Source organism: Cebidichthys violaceus, unplaced genomic scaffold (assembly GCF_023349555.1).
Source record: "Cebidichthys violaceus isolate CVI_PGR_0920_01 unplaced genomic scaffold, fCebVio1.0.p SCAF_6, whole genome shotgun sequence".
In the NCBI taxonomy this organism is placed as follows: domain Eukaryota; kingdom Metazoa; phylum Chordata; class Actinopteri; order Perciformes; family Stichaeidae; genus Cebidichthys; species Cebidichthys violaceus.
This window is the reverse complement of record NW_027176816.1, coordinates 12,210,280-12,221,532: the sequence shown is the minus strand read 5'-3', so window position 1 is coordinate 12,221,532 and position 11,253 is coordinate 12,210,280. Positions and strand designations below refer to the sequence as shown.

Below are 11,253 nucleotides of genomic sequence, written 5' to 3'. Positions count from 1 at the left end.
GTATGATTAAAGCAACCAGGTCTTTTGTTTTTTCATGTAGAACTAATTAGAATTTAATGACAGCTTTTAATGTTGCTGAATCTGGTTGGCAACCAATTAATCACAATTTTACGAGCAATATATCGCTACGTTTATCACTAAGGTTGCGATTATATGAATACATTCATGAAAGATGCTGCTGACAAACCTTTTGCTCCACTGGTGGTCTATGACTTGGAAGAACGTTTCTGTCTGGTCCTCTTTATCATGTTGGCTGAACTGTGAGAAATTTTAAGTTTTAAAGCATTTCTAGTGCTGGATATTATGTGTCACGGTGTGTTTACTTAGGAAGTGTTAAACCAAGGAGTGTGGTCATTGAATGTATATTGAGTGTCTGTGAGGGGGGTTTGAGGAATGTCAGAAGGTGTGAACCTGCGGGGGAAGAGGGTAGTTGACAGAGGTGTCTGCCCAGGACAATGGGTCAGGATCCAAGGAGGAGCTCATTGGACTTCAGCCAATCGTGGAGCTGATCGATAGGCTAAGGAATGGGGTGTATGAAACTTTGGGGGGACAAAGAAGCTGTTTGGGGGGGGGCTTCTGCTTCTTTTCCTCAGTGGCCTTCTTCTCCTCTATGACCTTCTTCCCCTCTGTTTGAGAAATTTCTGAACATTACAGAACCAAACTTTACAGTATATACAACCTTGTTTTTTTTTCCTTTTGTCATTAAAGGATGTTTTTCTATCACCACTGAAAAACAGTGCTTAACCCTTTAGTGAGTCTTCTTGACTGTCAAAAATGCAATAAAATTGAAATTGGTTGGTTGGTATGGTCACGTGACCACCACGTGACCATATGACGTCGCATCTGGTCTGATGTCGGCCATTACCTAGCTTCGCTGAACTTCTGAAGTGAAAACCGTCTGCTCTTCAAGGTAACTCATTTAAACAAGGTAATAATGGATATTTGTATATTTACCGTTAGTGGCAGAATGTACAACTAGTCTGTTGACTGCCTTTATATTTCACACATGTTAGCGAAAGCTAGCTAACGCTAGCTAACATTAGCTAATGCTAGCTGCTTTTGTTTCCTCCTTTGAAAGTTAATATTGTTGCTAATGTTATTTAGCTGTCGCTCGCTTTTCTTTAGTGGTAGAATAAACAGAGAAAGCCGGTCCTGCTCTGGGTCTGGACTAGGGACATGTTTTTTTTGACGGTGAAGGCGGGCTTCCCGCACCACACACACACGCACACATACACACACACACACACACACACACACACACACACACACACACACACACACACACTTAATGGACATAATATGGCGAAGAGTGGCGAAAAAGTTGAGACGAAATGCATACATCTTTGGAGTAAAAACGAAAAAAAGATTTAGTAAAACTGTTTGAAACAAAAAAAAAATCAGAGTTGACTTGCCTGCTGCTTGGCATCCACAGCCCACATGGTTACAGAGCCACAGCTGTCTGTTTACCATATGAACCACACTGCCGCCTCATAGGAACAACATATGACTTTGATTTCACCCACCAGCTAGTCCTTTCATATTCTACACATTATAGAACAGCGATCGCTATGTTCTCTCGTTCTCCCGTTCTTCCGCCATGTCAGCCCAGGTCCACACCATCATTCTGCATAATAATTAGCCATGTGCTTTTCTGTTAAGTAGGTAACTTGTGTATTTTCGCAGCCTGGTGTGACAACTTAATTTCTTTAAAATACCGCAAATTACACATCAAAATGAAGCTTAGAACATGTAGTTTTTAGCTGTATATGTGATTTCCTCAATTAAAAAAAAATCGTTATAATTATTAAAATAACGACCTTTTAAACCCTAGGCCTTTTTTTAGGCCTCAGCTCGAAAAAAGACAGCACATACGAAAGTGAGTGTAGCGTTGCAACCGTAAGGGCTATTTTAATAATTTTTGGATTGAAATAACCCTAACACTTGTGAGATGTGTTGATATATGTAAATAACAGTATATATATGTTACTGGTTAAGAGAATATCAAGATAACACACAGCACAAATTGAAAATTCTAAATTTCGCCTGAAAAAAAATCAATTTCAGGGTATTTTCTTTTAGAAATCATGTAGGTCCAAGCCTTCTAGCATTCCCAGATCATAGATCTATATGTTGAGGTTCTTTTACTTAGATCAAGTGAAGCATTCATAAGATAGAGAGGATCTAGTACAGAGATGCCAGGCGAGGATTCCAATGTTTACACTTTTACACATGTTGCAAAATCTGTGTTATTTTAACTTTATCATGTACCAAACTATATATTTAACGTGTATACATCACTAATGATGTTCAATACATCTAAACAGAGCAGTTTGGGCTTCATTTGAAGGCCAGGATCCTTTTTAGGCCCTTTCCAGTCTCTGAGTTAATTTCAGATCCAGCTCTGTGTCTCTGTTTAGGGCTGTATCTCAGCCCCCCTTTCTCCGATTTGCGCCATTGAGACCTCCTTCGAACCGTAGGAGCCAATAGAATTGCAGGGAATTGAAAGTTAGATGATTGACAGCACTATTAGCCAATGGGAATGCAAAACGTCCCATCTGATGTCAGATCTGAAATCCAATTTGCTGAAACTTCCATCCCTCCCAACAAAGCGAGGAGTGTCGGAGACTTCTGTAAACAATGGATTCTCACAGAGCGGATGCAGCTGCAACACAGAAACGAGGAAGTACGGAAATATTTCATTTTTTCGCTGAGACTCGACCAAAAGTGAGTACAATATTCCATAAAGCTGTGTGACTTTTCTGTGTTTGATGCTGAACAGCTCTGCAATGGTTTACCGGAGAGAGAAATGGAATATATCGCCGTAATCTGTGTCGAGTGGACATGCTTTTTCATGCTGCATGTTTGTAGGTAGCACGTTGCTAACGGACAGTAGCAGCTGTTTTCTCCGGTCTTTTCCAGTCATATTGAGTTATGATTTATGATATTTTGTTATTTGTTTGCTTGGCTGATGGGAGATGTGTTTGTCTCATGTAGAAGTGACCTAGTTCATGTTGTTCCCAGGACGCTGAGGTTTCTGCAGAACTATAACATCATTATATTCGTTCTTCGTGGGTTCTCTGCCAGTTACTTTTAACACAAAACTCTCTAAGTTTTTATGTACTAGGTCCCCCATTTGGAGGACCCTCGGGCTTAAAAGGCAGTATTCCTGTCTCTATCCATGGGGTAGGGGGTGGTCAGATGAATCAAGAAACTTAGTAAAAAATAAAGTGAGAGAAAGATGAAAAGTACACTATCTGGATATGAAAATATGTTCCATAAATTATTGTATGCCTATGTTAAATTAATTGGATACTTTAAAGCCACATATTTCACTGCCAATGAATATTAGGTAACAAAATACAACATTTGCCTGATTTAAGGTAGTTACGGATATAAACCTTGCCCACTTCTGGTCTTCTATTCAGATACAAATACAGAGACAGAATTTTGTTTGATTAAACAGCTGCAGATAATGTCTCAGTACACCTCTATTAAGTACTAGATAATGAGGAACATAATTAATATTCCATTCTTTCAGCTGTCAGTATTTTGCAGTATAGTACAATACCTCCAGTATGTCTAAAGGCTAATTAATACATTTGTCTGTAGTGACAATTATGGATAATGCCAACTGTCACAAAAAAGTTATTTCTCTCTTTTTCCTTTGTGTTTACAGGTTTGCTGGTGTTTCCCGTAACTTCAGAGAATACCTTGAATTTATTTCAATAATTTAAGTTGAATTTGTAATGTAGTGGTAAATATTATCACATTTATAGAATTGCAAACACAAATAACCTGGAGTCAAAGCAAATATCAAGAAGTTACCCACCCAATGTAATGTAAATAGATTTCACCAAACAATAAACAAATACATACAATGTTAAGTCATTTAATGTAGTTTTATATATCCATAAAAATTATATAACATATTAAAGTTAAAAGACAATCATTGCATGACTGAATTGTAGTTACTAGGCCATAAAGAAAATTACTGTTTCTTTGTGTCTCAAACTGTATAAACCTATTTGCCTATTCCAGCTTTTGAATTATTGAAGAGTATGTGAAGCTGTTCAGTATGGTGTGATCAGACTAATAACTATAACTCTAGTCAAATTTACAATATGAACTATTAAAATTAAATGTATATCTACTCGATTTAAAAGTTCTTTCTTTCCTGTTGAAGAAGTAACTGACAACAAACATAACTTTCTACATATTAGGTGCAAATGTACCATTCTGCATTTTTAAAAATGATATTACAAGGCAAATGTGTAAACGGGTCCTTTTTTTGTCTTTCCTAGTCTTCCGATGAATGTGGAAATGCAAAGACTGTGGTACTTCTGTTTCATGAAGATCTGAGCTCCTTAATTGAACATTACAAGCTTGAACACAGACATTATGGGCGCCGCCATTCCAATCCGTGCATCCATTTGAACTGTCCATGTACTTGCAAGACCTGGAATGCACTTTTGAGCCACTTGTCAAGATGTCATCAGTGATCCTCACAAACTGAACTGACCACATTTAAATGTCTCTTATGCAATTGCAATGAACTTTCAAATTTAAAAGACTATTTTCAACATATAGCACAGCATCTAAAAAACAGTGAAACAGTTGTTTGTGTTTTTCAGGGGTGTTCATACAAAATAAATATGTATGGTTCATTTCGAACTCACAGAAGCAGAAATCATAAGGATTGTTCAGTAAATGACTTAAAGCCAGGACTACTTGAAAAACAGGAGTCAAGTTTAAGTCTTTCTGTTGAAGGTAATTATTCTAACAGTATCCAGATTGATAGTGTTGGTACTGAGCCTTCAGATGATTTAAGTACAGAGGATTTGGGTGACTCTAGTTTCGATGTTCACGATTTAAATGACTTGCCATATAATGTTGAGCTCAAAGTTGCCTCTCTCTTACTGAAGCTAGAACATATTTATCTTGTTTCTAGAGTGGCTGTTGATGAACTTTTGCAAGAGTTTGACTATTTAATAAGGACTGCTACTGTCCCTCTTGTCCATCAAACAATAGCTCAGCACTTAGAAAATAGTAACTGTAAAGTCGATGAAACGGTTCTGCAAGAACTAGCATCAACCCTTTCTAAGTCAAATCCTGTTGCGGCTTGTTTTAGTGGTCACAGCCCACTTTCCACTGCTTGGAAGCGAAAGACTTACTACAAAAAACATTTTAATATTGTAGAACCTATAAAATTTGTGCTTGATTCACAAAACGGGAAATCCTTTCAGTACGTTTCCATACTTAAGTCTTTACAGCAGATCTTAAGTTGTCAAATGTTTCTGGATAAAGCAATCAATTTGAAATATCCCCATCAAGTTCAATCTGATGAAATTCAGTATAAATCCTTTTATGATAGTATTAATTACAAATACAATTTGCAATTGTCAAAGGAGTGTGCTATTTCACTTATTTTGTATATAGATGATTTTGAAATGTGTAATCCACTGGGCACCTCCAGAAAAAACCCCATAAAATCTTTGGGATATATTGGGCATTGGGGAACTTACCTAGTAGTTTTCACTCATCACTGTCTAATATGTATTTAGCTGCTCTTATTCATAGTGAGGATGTTAAGTGCTATGGTTATGACAGTGTATTGAAGCCCTTAGTAGATGATCTTACTATATTAGAACAACAAGGACTGTTTATTGCCAAGTTGGGGAAAACCGTGAAAGGCTTTGTTCATTGTGTCCTAGCAGACAATCTCGGGGCCCACAGTATCGCAGGTTTCTTGGAACATTTTTCAGGTAAATATGTTTGCAGATTTTGTACAGCCGAAAATGTAGATATTCAAACAAAAGAAGTCAATTCAGGAGCATTTTGTGTAAGAATGTATTTATGTGACTTTTTAAATCAATGGCAATAAGTCAGTGGTGGCTTGTAAAGTAAATTATATTTTCTCCTATCATAAGAAACCTACTAAAAAGCACATCTGCAATGCAACATGTATTGTTTTATAATATTTGCATGTGCTATGATGTTTTTCAAAGATCAATGCTGAATTTACAAGAATTACGACTGTGCCACTTCAGCCGTGGTTCCTCGCTTCCTTGGACAAGCACTATGAAAGAAGGGAGGAGTTATCGGGGAGAAAGCCCGGAATATACTGAAAGTTCTTGATCACGTATGTACTTGCTTTGCTTACGACTTTGGAGTCAGAGATTACCTGTTGACAGATGTACTACGTTAATCTTTTGAGTTTCAAAGGTCTTTAAAATGGTTTGCTCAAAGCGTGTGTACATTAGGGCCTTGCAAAAAGTGCAATATTGCTATTGACCATCCAACCGAATGTCAAGTGAGTGTGGCACTTTACTTTGTCATTAGCAAGAGTTGAAAAAATGAAAGTCTGCATCTCATTTCCTTTCTGTGTTCTGCATTTAATAATAATTAAGTATTTACTTAGTATTAAAACTCACCTAATCCTTTTGTCATTTAAAAGGCAACAATATACCTAATTCTAGCCTTACAAAATAGCTTATTTATATAGCACTTAAATCAGGATAAACTAAGTAATTTGAAACAAAAAATTTCAGGGAAAATTCCTTAACCGCGACAGCCCTAGATCACTATTACTGTAACTCCAAGGGCCCATTTGTTCATTGTTTAGTGTTTGCATCTTCAGTCAATTGGCAAAATTGGACAGCATAATTTTGCATTTTATAATAATTTTGTGTGTTTGTGCTCTCACCTAGAGCCCTGAGGTGAATCTAAAAAGAGAGTGTCTGCTTAAGTGCCTGGTTGTTTACCTTGGGGAAGATGGGAACAACCTTCTCAAGGAGTATCTGGTAAGTTTTGCATTAATCACATAAGCTTTAGACAAGATAAAACATTAAATATTTAAACTTTCGAGGTCATACATGTTCTTTAGTACTATACAAATACTCAGGCTTATTGTACATGCATGTTAATATGCCTATGCATATGATTATTGTGGAGTTCTCTGTCCCCCAGTGGTTCTTAACAAACAGTTGTTTTTTACTAAGCTATCTGTACTGGTTTATATTTGTAAAACCCTGTATAGTGTGTGGTGGAAAAAAAATCCTATACCCGCTTTGCGTGAGTCTTTTCATGCTGAAATACATAATACCAAAAACCAGGTTGTCTTTTAAGTATTTATTCTCTGCGCAGAGAAGGTTCAATCATCACGACAGAATGCGTACAGTCTCAGTGAGGAAGAACCTCGAAAAAAGTGAACAAGCTTTCTTTATACAGAATGAGCAAAGGTGGGGGCCAATGGCCAACGTTACAGACATTTCGGTCTCAGACTTTTGGTCTCAGACTGATAGGAACAACTTTCAAAAACAAACGGCCAGCAACCAAAACAAGCAGCCCAAAGGCCGTGGCATGGAACATTCTCATACAACACAGTTAGTTATCTATGTGAACAGAGAGGGAGAATCCTTCTTCTGCACAACAGAGACACGGTGAAGTTCAACAATGTCCAGAGCAAAATTACTTATGCATGAATACAATATACTGAGTAGAAATATATACTACGTAAAAAATTACCATTACAAGTGGCACTGGACCATATTAAAATATTTTAATTAAAGTGCAAAATATTTAGCCCGGACATAAAATGTATATGATATCCAAATATTTCATTGAGGTAAAGTGTCACAGTGAAATTAATAAAAAACAGAAAACACTAAGCAGTTGTTTCAATCTTTTAACATTGTAGGACATCTTAATTTAAGTATTTATACTACTGTATTGTCCTATTTGATATTTTTTTTGTCACAGCAGATGTTATAACTTTTTGGAGGATATCTTTTATTTATAACTTCTGTGAATGCTGTACTTGTGATAATGTCAAATTTTTGCTATGATACAAATATTTGTCTGTCATTATCTGCTGGACTTTGCAAGTTGTTACATTTTTGCATTACTACAGCTCCAATTGATTTGTTTGAGATTTGATTTAGAGAACGGTGTAGTTTTTTAAATTGGTACATCAGAAACTGGTTTCATCAGAATCATTTTTTTAATAAGTGTATTGTCTTTTATCAGGTTGTTCAGAAGGATGAAGCTGGTACAGAGCTTGAGAGGTGTGAAATGGCAGTTTTGTCATCAAGGAGGAGGATTGCCTCCAGCCACCACACGAAATTGGAATTGTTATCGATGGTGTGGAAGTCCTTAATGATTTGCCATCAGTAGCGCATGCATGTGCTATGTTATTTGGGCTCATTTATGCTCTAAACTTGAGCTATCCAAGTCAGCTCAAATACACTTTTGATGCGCTGCAAAAACTAATCATGGAAATCGAACCAAAGAAGATGATACACAGTGTGTTCAGAGTGTCAAACTCTAAATATTGAATCAATGAAAAGACTTTTGGATACAGCATGCGTTTTGTTGTTATGTAACTTGTATTCAAATTCAAATATTCTTCATGGGTATTACATTGTCTCACATTTTAAAGGAGAGATGAACAAACCAGTTTTACAATGTTAGAAACAGTAATGGCTTTTATATTGTCTCATGTTTCTATGGAGAGATGTAACCATGTTGTTCATGTTAAGATTTATGTGAATCTTTTGAAGTGAATATTTCATTTTCATTACTTTTTTATAGTAAGTAAACTAAATTAGACACTGACTGTAACAAAATGTTTTATATTCTAGCAAATTTAGCTATTGTTTATGGTAAAAGTTTAAATTGTAAAAAAGCAACAAGAAAATATATATTCATCTATATTAAGTAATGTTTTTACTTTGGACTAAATTAAATATGTGATAATTGTGTAGTTAAAATGATAGTTTGTACTAAAACAGAAATATAACTTGAAAAATTAATAAAATTACCTGTAACAAATTAGAGTGTTTTAATTAGTTTAATCTGAAGTAAAAACTTTGCTTGTATGTAATAGAAAATATAAGGTTTTTCCAAATTGAAAAATAAAGTTGTATCAATGTAAAAAAAAAAAATGCTTTTTGGTCTTTATAATTAATTATTTTTCTTTGTGTGAATGTAATTTTTTGTCTTTTTCAAAAGTAATATTTTGATTTGTATTTAATCAAAATTTCATGTTTCAACCAAATCACAAATATGATTTGAGAAAAACTAATAAATTTACATGTTACAAATGAGAGTAATTTTTTTAGGTTAGTCCAAACTAATAAATTTACATGTAACAAATTAGAGTATTTTTTTTAGGTTAGTCCAAAGTATCATTTTTTTCAGTGAATCATTTAAAGAGGTCTGGTGGACTTTGGGATAAGGACTGGATTTTAGCCAATGATGGTGCAAAGACAGCTAGGTTACAGGAGGCCCTCAGTGTGAGGAAAAAGAAAAGGGAATTAACGAGGGGCAAATTATCTCAGTTTCTTTCTCTGCATCACAGACCATGATCACTTAAACTGCTAATAGTTGTAATTGTGGGGATGAAATTAATTAGTTTTTATCCGACAACAGGGAACTGGTTTTATGGACAGCTAACCTTTTAGGGACGAGGGTCCCCCATATGGACGCAGAAGTCCAAAAATTGTACACTGTACAGTGTACAAATTGACTGAAAAAAAAAACACGAAGAACAAATATAGTCATGTAATAGCTCTGGAGAAACCTCAGCGTCCTGGGAACAACATGAACATGGTCACTTCTACATGAGACAAACACATCTCCCATACGGTACGTTTCCAAATAACAAAACATCACAAATCATAACTCCATAATTCCATAACTGACCAGAGAAAACAGCTGCTACTGATCGTTAGCTACGTGCTAGCTCCGGAAGAGCGCATCAAAAAGCATGTCCACTCGACACAGATTACGGCAATATATTCCATTTCTCTCGCCGGTAAACCATCACAGAGCTTTTCAGCATCAAACACAGAAAAGTCACACAGCTTTATGGAATATTGTACTCACTTTTGGTCGAGTCTCAGCGAAAAAATGAAATATTTCCGTACTTCCTCGTTTCTGTGTTGCAGCTGCATCCGCTCTGTGAGAATCCATTGTTTACAGAAGTCTCCGACACTCCTCGCTTTGTTGGGAGGGATGGAAGTCTCAGCAAATTGGATTTCAGATCTGACATCAGATGGGACGTTTTGCATTCCCATTGGCTAATAGTGCTGTCAATCATCTAACTTTCAATTCCCTGCAATTCTATTGGCTCCTATGGTTCGAAGGAGGTCTCAATGGCGCAAATCGGAGAAAGGGGGGCTGAGATACAGCCCTAAACAGAGACACAGAGCTGGATCTGACTGGAAAGGGCCTAGAAAGGATCCTGGCCTTCAAATGAAGCCCAAACTGCTCTGTTTAGATGTATTGAACATCATTAGTGATGTATACAAGTTAAATATATAGTTTGGTACATGATAAAGTTAAAATAACACACATTTTGCAACATGTGTAAAAGTGTAAACATTGGAATCCTCGCCTGGCATCTCTGTACTAGATCCTCTCTATCTTATGAATGCTTCACTTGATCTAAGTAAAAATGTGTATAGAGAACCTCAACATATAGATCTATGATCTGGGAATGCTAGAAGGCTTGGACCTACATGATTTCTAAAAGAAAATACCCTGAAATTGATTTTTTTTCAGGCGAAATTTAGAATTTTCAATTTGTGCTGTGTGTTATCTTGATATTCTCTTAACCAGTAACACATATATACTGTTATTTACACATATCAACACATCTCACAAGTGTTAGGGTTATTTCAATCCAAAAATTATTAAAATAGCCCTTACGGTTGCAACGCTACACTCAGTTTCGTATGGGTATGCTTTTTTCGAGCGGAGGCCTAAAAAAAGTCCTAGTGTTTTGTTGGCAGCTACATAGCTACAAACGCTGCATGTCACAATGGCTTTGATTCAGATACGCTGTGCTGGCATATTTTCTACTGGCATAATGATTTAGCATAGTCTGATGCAGGGATGTATAGGATTTGATATTTGTTAAAAAAAAATGTTTGCCCTCTGGCACCTATTTACATTGACATGTCTTAATCAGGGACAACTTGAAATGGTGTAGGCAAAAATCATACTCATTATGAAATGTGATGTTAAAAACAGTGGTAGTTGTTGGTAATAGTATTAGTATTGTGTAGAAACCGAATACTTCACAACTGCTATCATTAAACATGTATTGACTAGAGTTGGAAAAACAACAATGCTAACATATTTGTATATTGTCTTTCTCCATCATCTTGTGCTAAAACTTTCTACTGAGTTTTTACTGTTTTAGTTTGTTTTGGAGCCACACCGTAAGGCACAGTAATGTTATGCAACGTA

At 36.0% G+C, this 11,253-nt stretch overlaps 1 long non-coding RNA gene across 1 annotated transcript; it reads left to right on the top strand.

Annotated features, from left to right (window-relative positions):
* The first annotated feature begins 5,712 nt into the window (after positions 1-5,712).
* Positions 5,713-8,606, top strand: LOC137889540 (uncharacterized). The gene is made up of 4 exons (XR_011105223.1): positions 5,713-5,762; positions 6,006-6,139; positions 6,708-6,800; positions 8,026-8,606. It is a non-coding gene; the product is annotated as an uncharacterized lncRNA (long non-coding RNA).
* Positions 8,607-11,253: the final 2,647 nt, after the last annotated feature.